The following is a 7,309-nucleotide window of genomic DNA, read 5'->3' as shown; positions in this document are numbered from 1 at the left end:
GATGTATTTGTTTTATGAATAAGATGAGGGAGTTTGTTTTATGAATAAGATAATGTGGGAATTGTGGTTTGGAATGGAAATAAAGATGGGGTTTGGAGTATATGAAGTAGAAAATAAGGAATATGGGGTTTGGGGTTTCGGATTCAAGGGATTTAAACATAACACTCGTTAATTCCACGTAACGAAAAATCGTCGTAAAGGACTCGTAGGTCAAAGAGGAAATAACGAGGAAATATAAAAATACAGAACGCAGGACTCGTTAATTCCACGTAGGACAAAATCGTCGTAAATACCACGTACGATGAATTCGTCGTAAAAACCACGTAGGATGAAATCGTCGTAAATACAACGTAAGACAACGAGGAAATAACGACGAAACCTAAAAATAAAGATGGGGTTTGGAATATATGAAGTAGAAAATAAGAAATATGGGGTTTGGGGTTTGGGGCTTGGGGTTTCGGGTTTCGGGTTTCGGGTTTCGGGTTTGGGGTTTGGGGTTTCGGGTTTTTGGTTTCGGGTTTCGGGTTTAGGGGTTCGGGGTTTGGGGTTTGGGGTTCGGGGTTTAGGGGTTCAGAGTTTGGGGTTTCGGGTTTAGGGGTTCGGGGTTTCGGGTTTCGGGTTTTGGATTTCGGGTTTCGGGTTTCGGGTTTCGGGTTTCGAGTTTGGGGTTTCGGGTTTAGGGGTTCGGGGTTTGGGGTTTCGGGTTTTGGATTTCGGGTTTCGGGTTTCGTGTTTTGGGTTTGGGGTTCTAGGGATTTAACCATAACACTCGTTAAAAATAACGACGAAACTTAAAATTAAATATGGGGTTCGGAATATATGAAGTAGAAAATTAAAGATGGGGGTTTGGGTTTCGGGTTTCGGGTTTGGGCTTTCGGGTTTCGGGTTTGGGGGTTGGGGTTTGGGGTTTCGGGTATGAGGTTTCGGGTTTCGGGTTTCGGGTTGGGGTTTCGGGTTTCGGGTTTGGGCTTTCGGGTTTCGGGTTTCGGGTTTCGGGTTTGGGGGTTGGTGTTTAGGAATAACGACAAAACTTAAAATTAAATATGGGGTTTGGAATATATGAAGTAGAAAATTAAAGATGGGGGTTGGGTTTTGGGTTTCGGGTTTGGGCTTTCGGGTTTCGGGTTTGGGGGTTGGGGTTTGGGGTTTCGGGTATGGGGTTTCGGGTATGGGGTTTCGGGTTTCGGATTCTAGGGATTTAAACATAACACTCGTTAATTCCACGTAGGATGAAATCGTCGTAAATACCACGTAAGCATAAATCGTCGTAAAGACCACGTAACCAGAAATCGTCGTAAAGACCACGTAAAAAGATTTAAACATAAAACACGTTAATTTCACGTAAGCATAAATCGTCGTAAATACCTCGTAGTGTAAAAACTAGAAAAAAGGGAAAAGGATCAAAATACCAGAATAACATGTGGCAAGACTTCCAGCAATTATAATACGTAAGTCTCGCCCACATGAATTCTAATATCTTATCCTTTTCCTATTTTTTTCAAATATTTATAATTTGAATATGATTTTGCTGAGGAATGTGATTTCAGATAGGTGTGTGATTTGGGAGTTTATGTGTGGTTTGAGAATGAGAGTTGTGGGTATATTTATAGGAAAGCAAGCCTCGTTAATTCCACGTAGGCAAAATCGTCGTTAATACCTCGTAAACAAAAACACGGGCCTTTGTGATTCCTCGCAATTTCCTCGTAAAAAAAAACACGGGCCTTTGTAACTGCTCGCTATTTCGTCGTAAACTTACGACGAATTTGCGACGATATGTAATCTTATATATACACCCGAGCGCTCACTCTTTCTTTCCTCTCTACTTCCTCTCCATTTCGTAGCAATGGTAAGCCTCTCTGATTCCTCTCTAATTTGGTTAGTTTAGGATAGATTAGGTGGTTAGTATAGGGAATTTAGATAGGTTTGCGGATTTTATGTTATTTAGTGTTGATTAGGTGGATAATGTTGGGAAATATATTGTTGATGTTAATTTTAAAAATTTCATTTCTTTTCCAGGTTCGAAAAGGAAGACTTACTGCCCATTACTGAGAGATCTTCGGTGAGCCGGGTAGTCGTTTAGACCCGGCCTCTTCTTCCGCTCCCAGTTCTTCGGGCCAGGAGACTGTCCCCGAGACTCAGTACACTCAGAGAGTCTCTGGGTCTACTTCTTCTAGTGCACCATCGGCTCCTCATGTGCCTCCTCCGATGCCTCCTCCTGTGCCTCCTCCGATGGCACCTCCGATGGTCGCCGATATTCATCCTGATCTGATGGTGCCTCCGAGTGCTCCTTACTCGCAGTACACTGTAGAGGACATTTGTAGAGGACATTCTCAGTCTGCAAGGCAGAGAAGGTTTACCAGTCGTTGACCCAGACCGACCGGACGGAACGTTGTGGTATGTTGCATTAATTTTTTTTTAATTCGTTTAAATTTCTTTTATAACATTAAAAATAATTTATATTTTAAATTTGTATTTTCCAGGTGGGGGGTTGACGGATGTCTTGCATCGGACGTAACCGACACGATCAAGGGTTACTTCTCCATGGCACATCCAAACTGGAGTAAGACGCCTCACTACGTCAGAAAGACGTGGTTCAAAATTTACGCTGTAAGTTTCTATTAATTAATTATATATATTTTAATTTTTTCATGATTTATATATATACTTTCTAAAAAACTAATTGTTAATTTATTTTTTCCAACAGCAAAAATATAATTGGGCCTTGGGGATCACTGAGAGGGTGAGGAAGAAGTTTAACGCGAAAGCGAAAGTTCGCTTGTTGGACACGGTCTCCAACTGGAAGGGTGACTGGATCGTGAAGGGGTATGAGCGTGGCAAACCCGCTGAGCTCACCACGGATGTGTGGGATGGCCTCATCCGTTATTGGCGCCTTCCTGATTCCATTAGAATCGCCCAGGCTTGCTCTAACTCCCGTAACACGGTCGATGAGCACGGAAACGGACCGATGCTTCACACTACGGGCCAAAAACCCCACGCCGGTGTCCGTTTGGAAATGGTAATTAAATATTTTATTAAATAATTTTTTTAATACATATATTAATTTATTCTAACTTTCTTAACTGTTTTTTAGGCCAAAGAGACGGGACATCTCCCGTCTCTTATGGAACTTTACGAGAGGACCCACAAGAACAAGGCGGGCGTATTTGTAGATGGCAAGTCCGAGCAAATCTACAACGACGTAGTTGCTCGGGTTGAAGACCGCCAGACTCAGCTGACCCAGCAGTCTACCGACGGATTACCCGTCACCTTATCCACACTTGAAGTGGATAAGATTTACGAGGAGGTAAATTTTCAAAAAAATTAATTTTTAATTATTCATTTAATTTAACTTTAAATTTTTACTTACAATATTTATTTTTTGTTTTTAAGGTTGTCCCTAAAAAAAAGGGACGGACGTTGGGTATTGGTTCCGTCAACGATGTTCCGAGAGCGACATCGTCTTATGGTCAGCGACGGGATGATGAAGTCACGGAGCTGCGTAGAGAGTCCGCTCAGCTGCGTAACGAGTTGACCGCGACAAAATCTCGTATGGGTGGAGTCGAGGGCTTCTTGGACGTTATTGCGGCCACAAATCCGGAATGGGAGTCCATGTTGAGGAACATGCGACAACAACATCCCATTCAAGGCGAGTCATCCGACGTACATAACGAGGCGGATGTTACGAGGAGGAGTGATGAATTCTACCGGGCGATGAACGACCCTTAGTTTTTTTTTTGGTTGTTGTATTATATAAATTCAAAACTTATTTATATATAAAATATTTTCATATTGATTTATTTTTATTTTGAATTTTAATTTATTATTAAATTAAATAATTTTAATTATTTTTTAATTATATTTTTAAATTCTGTAAAATAATAAAAACGAAGTAAATTCGTAGCCAATGTACGACCTCTTTACGTGGAAACCTTACGAGGAAATGACGAGAAACATTTAACGAGTATTTTACGAGGAATCATTTACGAGAAAATAACGAGGAAAAGTTTACGACCATTTTACGAGGAAATCATTTCGTGGTTGTTACGTGTATTTTGCGAGGAAACTCTTTCAAGGTATTTACGTGTAGGTTACGAGGAACTATTTTCGAGGTATTTACGAGGTATTATAGCGACGTCCTTACGTGGAATATTGACGTGGTCTTTACGACGAATCGTCCTACTTCGTCTTTTCGACGAAATATATTCCTCGCTAAGTTACGACGAATTAGCGAGGAAATATGTGTTACGACAGACGTGTAACGAGCAAACGCGTTTCCTCGCTAATTCGTCGTAAAGCCTCTTTTATGTCGAATTAGCGAGGAAAACCGCCCTCGTTAAGATTATGTTTTCTTGTAGTGTTTGCCACATGTCTTCTCTACAATCAATTTCACAAAACAAATATGACATGACTACTGAAACTGATGACATGGCTTCCGAAAAAATATGACAAGGATAATTTCATTTAATGTTGATTTATATTTTTGGCAAACTTATTACAATATGGTAATAATTCATATATTATATTTAATATTGATATTTCTTTTTGGTAAACTTCTTTTAAATATGGTAATAGCTCATACATCATCTATAAAATAAATATATTCATATATAATATTTCAAATTTCGAAATGTTATTATTTTGTATAATTATACAATTTGTATTACTAAAGTTTTCAAAATTTTCTACAATTTTAAAAAAAATTAAATATCTAATCGTAAAATCATTAGTATATCTACAAATTTTATAAATATTGTTTAGGCTAAATTTTTTATAATTATTCAATTTTTATTAGTTTTATGCAAATTGATTCAATATATATCAAATCTATATTAAATATTAGTAAAAAAATAGTAAAATATATAATATTTAATAAATTTATTTTTAAATATAAATTATATTTAAAAAAAAATTTACTGCTGGAAAACACCTAGCTACTCTAAAACACCCATCCAATCACGCTCTATGTGTGCTTATATACACACGCATATACATAGTTTTATCTATGCAGAACATGACTAGCCTTCCTTTGTTCTTATAATGCACATTTGTCTAGGAAATTTACCACGCAATGTAATATGTATTAGTACTCCATATCCATCGAACATGCATGTGATCAAAATTCTAGAATGAAGAATCCAAAATTCTATAATAGTTATATGTGTACAATATAATTTTTCTTACAAAAGTTAAAATTATACTTGTGTACCTCAACTGTTTCTCAATTAATTTGGCTATAAACTTTTTTTTAGCTATAAACATAAATTCAATCACATTGAGAGGATCAAAACTATACTAAAAGCAAGATATAAAACTTTCTGAGGGGGTCCATGTCGGCAAAAAAATTAACCAATTAGATGCCTCTATTTTGCCACGTTACATTCTCTTTATCGACATGGGCCAAATGTTTTGGCCTTCTAAAATTTGGTTGTGGCCCATTTGAGAATCATGTTACACTTTCCGACAAAACCCACGCTTTCCTTTTTCTGTCAATAGTCTCTTACGATTCCTCTCCGTAACCATTGTTCCATTCTCTCCAAATCTCCGTTACGTTGCAGTAACTATCCACTCTAAAATCATTGATTCTGCTTTTTACACCTTCTTACAAGATGTATCCTTTCACCTCCTTTTGTTTTCCTCCTGTATGATCTATTTCTCGATTCTTATTATATACCGTAATCTACGATTTCTTCAGTCGGAGATCAAGCTATGTCCATGAGATCTGCTAAGTCCTTCGGAAAGTCTTATGTCGCTGTGTATTTCACCAACATCTCCGCGGGTACAGTGGAATCAGAACTAGGCTTCCGGTTAATCCGTTTCTGGGAGACGATAAGCACAACTAAAGGTGGTTTGCTTATTGGCTTGGAGCTTCTCCTTACAGGCAAGCAGGTATCAGATTCTTTACTTCTTCTTCTATTGATCCAAATCGATCTAGGTCACCACTTCTTGATTTCTTGATTATTTCTTAATCTTCTTCGCAGAAATGGCTACGCACAACTCGAAATATACCGCATCACTATTTTTCTCCCATTCTTAGTGGTTTGTAAATTTGTTGTTTCATCGCTCCAATGTCACAAAGAAACTATTCGAATTTACATTTCTTGCCACTACTCACAGGTTTCGCAGCTGCGGTTTGGACATAGCTGCAACAGTTATCTTCCTTTTTTTAAAAAAAAAAACAGCTGTGATCAAGTCAATTTTTCCAGGCATCCAGATGATTATTAACAAAAAAAATTGTTTGAGCTGGAATCTGAAGTTCGTGTCCTGGAAAGCCTATGGCAGCTGAAACTGGGGTAAGATTCTGTATTCTTTTATCTTTAACTTGGATGGGAGGTATTATTTTGTTGTTCAAAGAGTTGAATCCAAACAGCCTTTAGGAGAAGAAGCAAAAATTTACCTGAGAAAAGTTATACAAGAGCTTTCTGTGTAGGTTTTTTTCTTAAATACGTAGGTGAAACTCTGAACACCCTGCTCCTGCAAAAAGCCGCATTTGAATCTGTAAGTTGTGTACACCTTGCTCCTCTTTAGTCTTTGCATGTTTAAGAAATTCAAACTGGCTTGAATTTGACTGTTTACGAGTCTCTTTAACCGCTGTAGTTAGTGTGAAGGTTTGTTGCTGAGTTTATTGCATAGATCCATTTTCATGTGTGAATTGTTTCAACAAACCATCATTAAGACGCTGTCTTGGCTACCCGCATACAGATTGAGAATTCACTTACAAACTCAAACGAACAGCAATGCTCTCTATTCAGAGATCATGTTGAGAGATCCCAGAGCTTTTTACACAGATTTCTATCATGGCCGCTGGAACTGGAAGCACTGCTCTTTTCACTGTGATTTGTAGCTTTTCTTCAAGGCGTGTACCCTTTTGCGCAAACAAGTTCTTCAAGACTGTACTTGGTTTCAGTTTGGCCATACTGCTTTGGGCTGTGGATAGACTCGGGAGGTGATTACTTAGCGCATACTTCTTCCATGGGAAGACATTCTGATGTTTGATTGTGTTCTTGCGAAGCTCCTGCTGGTAACCCCATCTTAGTTTTTCTTATAGAACCCCCATAACTATCAGCAAATCTGCAACCATTTCTGATATTTCTGTTGACATGCAGGTTGTGGCTTCTAAGTTGGCAACAAGAACAAGAGTAATCTCTGAGGAAGCAAAAGCCACGACCAAGTACTTTATATTCTTATAGGAAACATCTTTGCTCCTATGTAAACTAAATATGTTTCTCCAATGATGAAGAATATATAAATTGGTTTTTGTTTGTGTGATCAGGAACAAACAAAATTTTTGAATATAAAGCATGTTACGGAA

The 7,309-nt window shown here is 38.1% G+C and overlaps 1 long non-coding RNA gene across 2 annotated transcripts; it reads left to right on the top strand.

Annotated features, from left to right (window-relative positions):
* Positions 1–5,371: 5,371 nt before the first annotated feature.
* Positions 5,372–7,309, top strand: LOC106440597. Of its 2 annotated transcripts, XR_002657212.2 has the most exons (6): positions 5,372–5,608; positions 5,693–5,886; positions 5,979–6,036; positions 6,115–6,495; positions 6,700–7,018; positions 7,104–7,309. It is a non-coding gene; the product is annotated as an uncharacterized LOC106440597 (long non-coding RNA). The 2 variants fall into 2 exon arrangements; XR_002657211.2 differs by having other exon boundaries at positions 5,373–5,886.

This window comes from Brassica napus, chromosome C3 (genome assembly GCF_020379485.1).
Source record: "Brassica napus cultivar Da-Ae chromosome C3, Da-Ae, whole genome shotgun sequence".
Classification (NCBI taxonomy): domain Eukaryota; kingdom Viridiplantae; phylum Streptophyta; class Magnoliopsida; order Brassicales; family Brassicaceae; genus Brassica; species Brassica napus.
The sequence above is the reverse complement of the archived record's forward strand: the minus strand, read 5'-3'. Positions and strand labels throughout refer to the sequence as shown.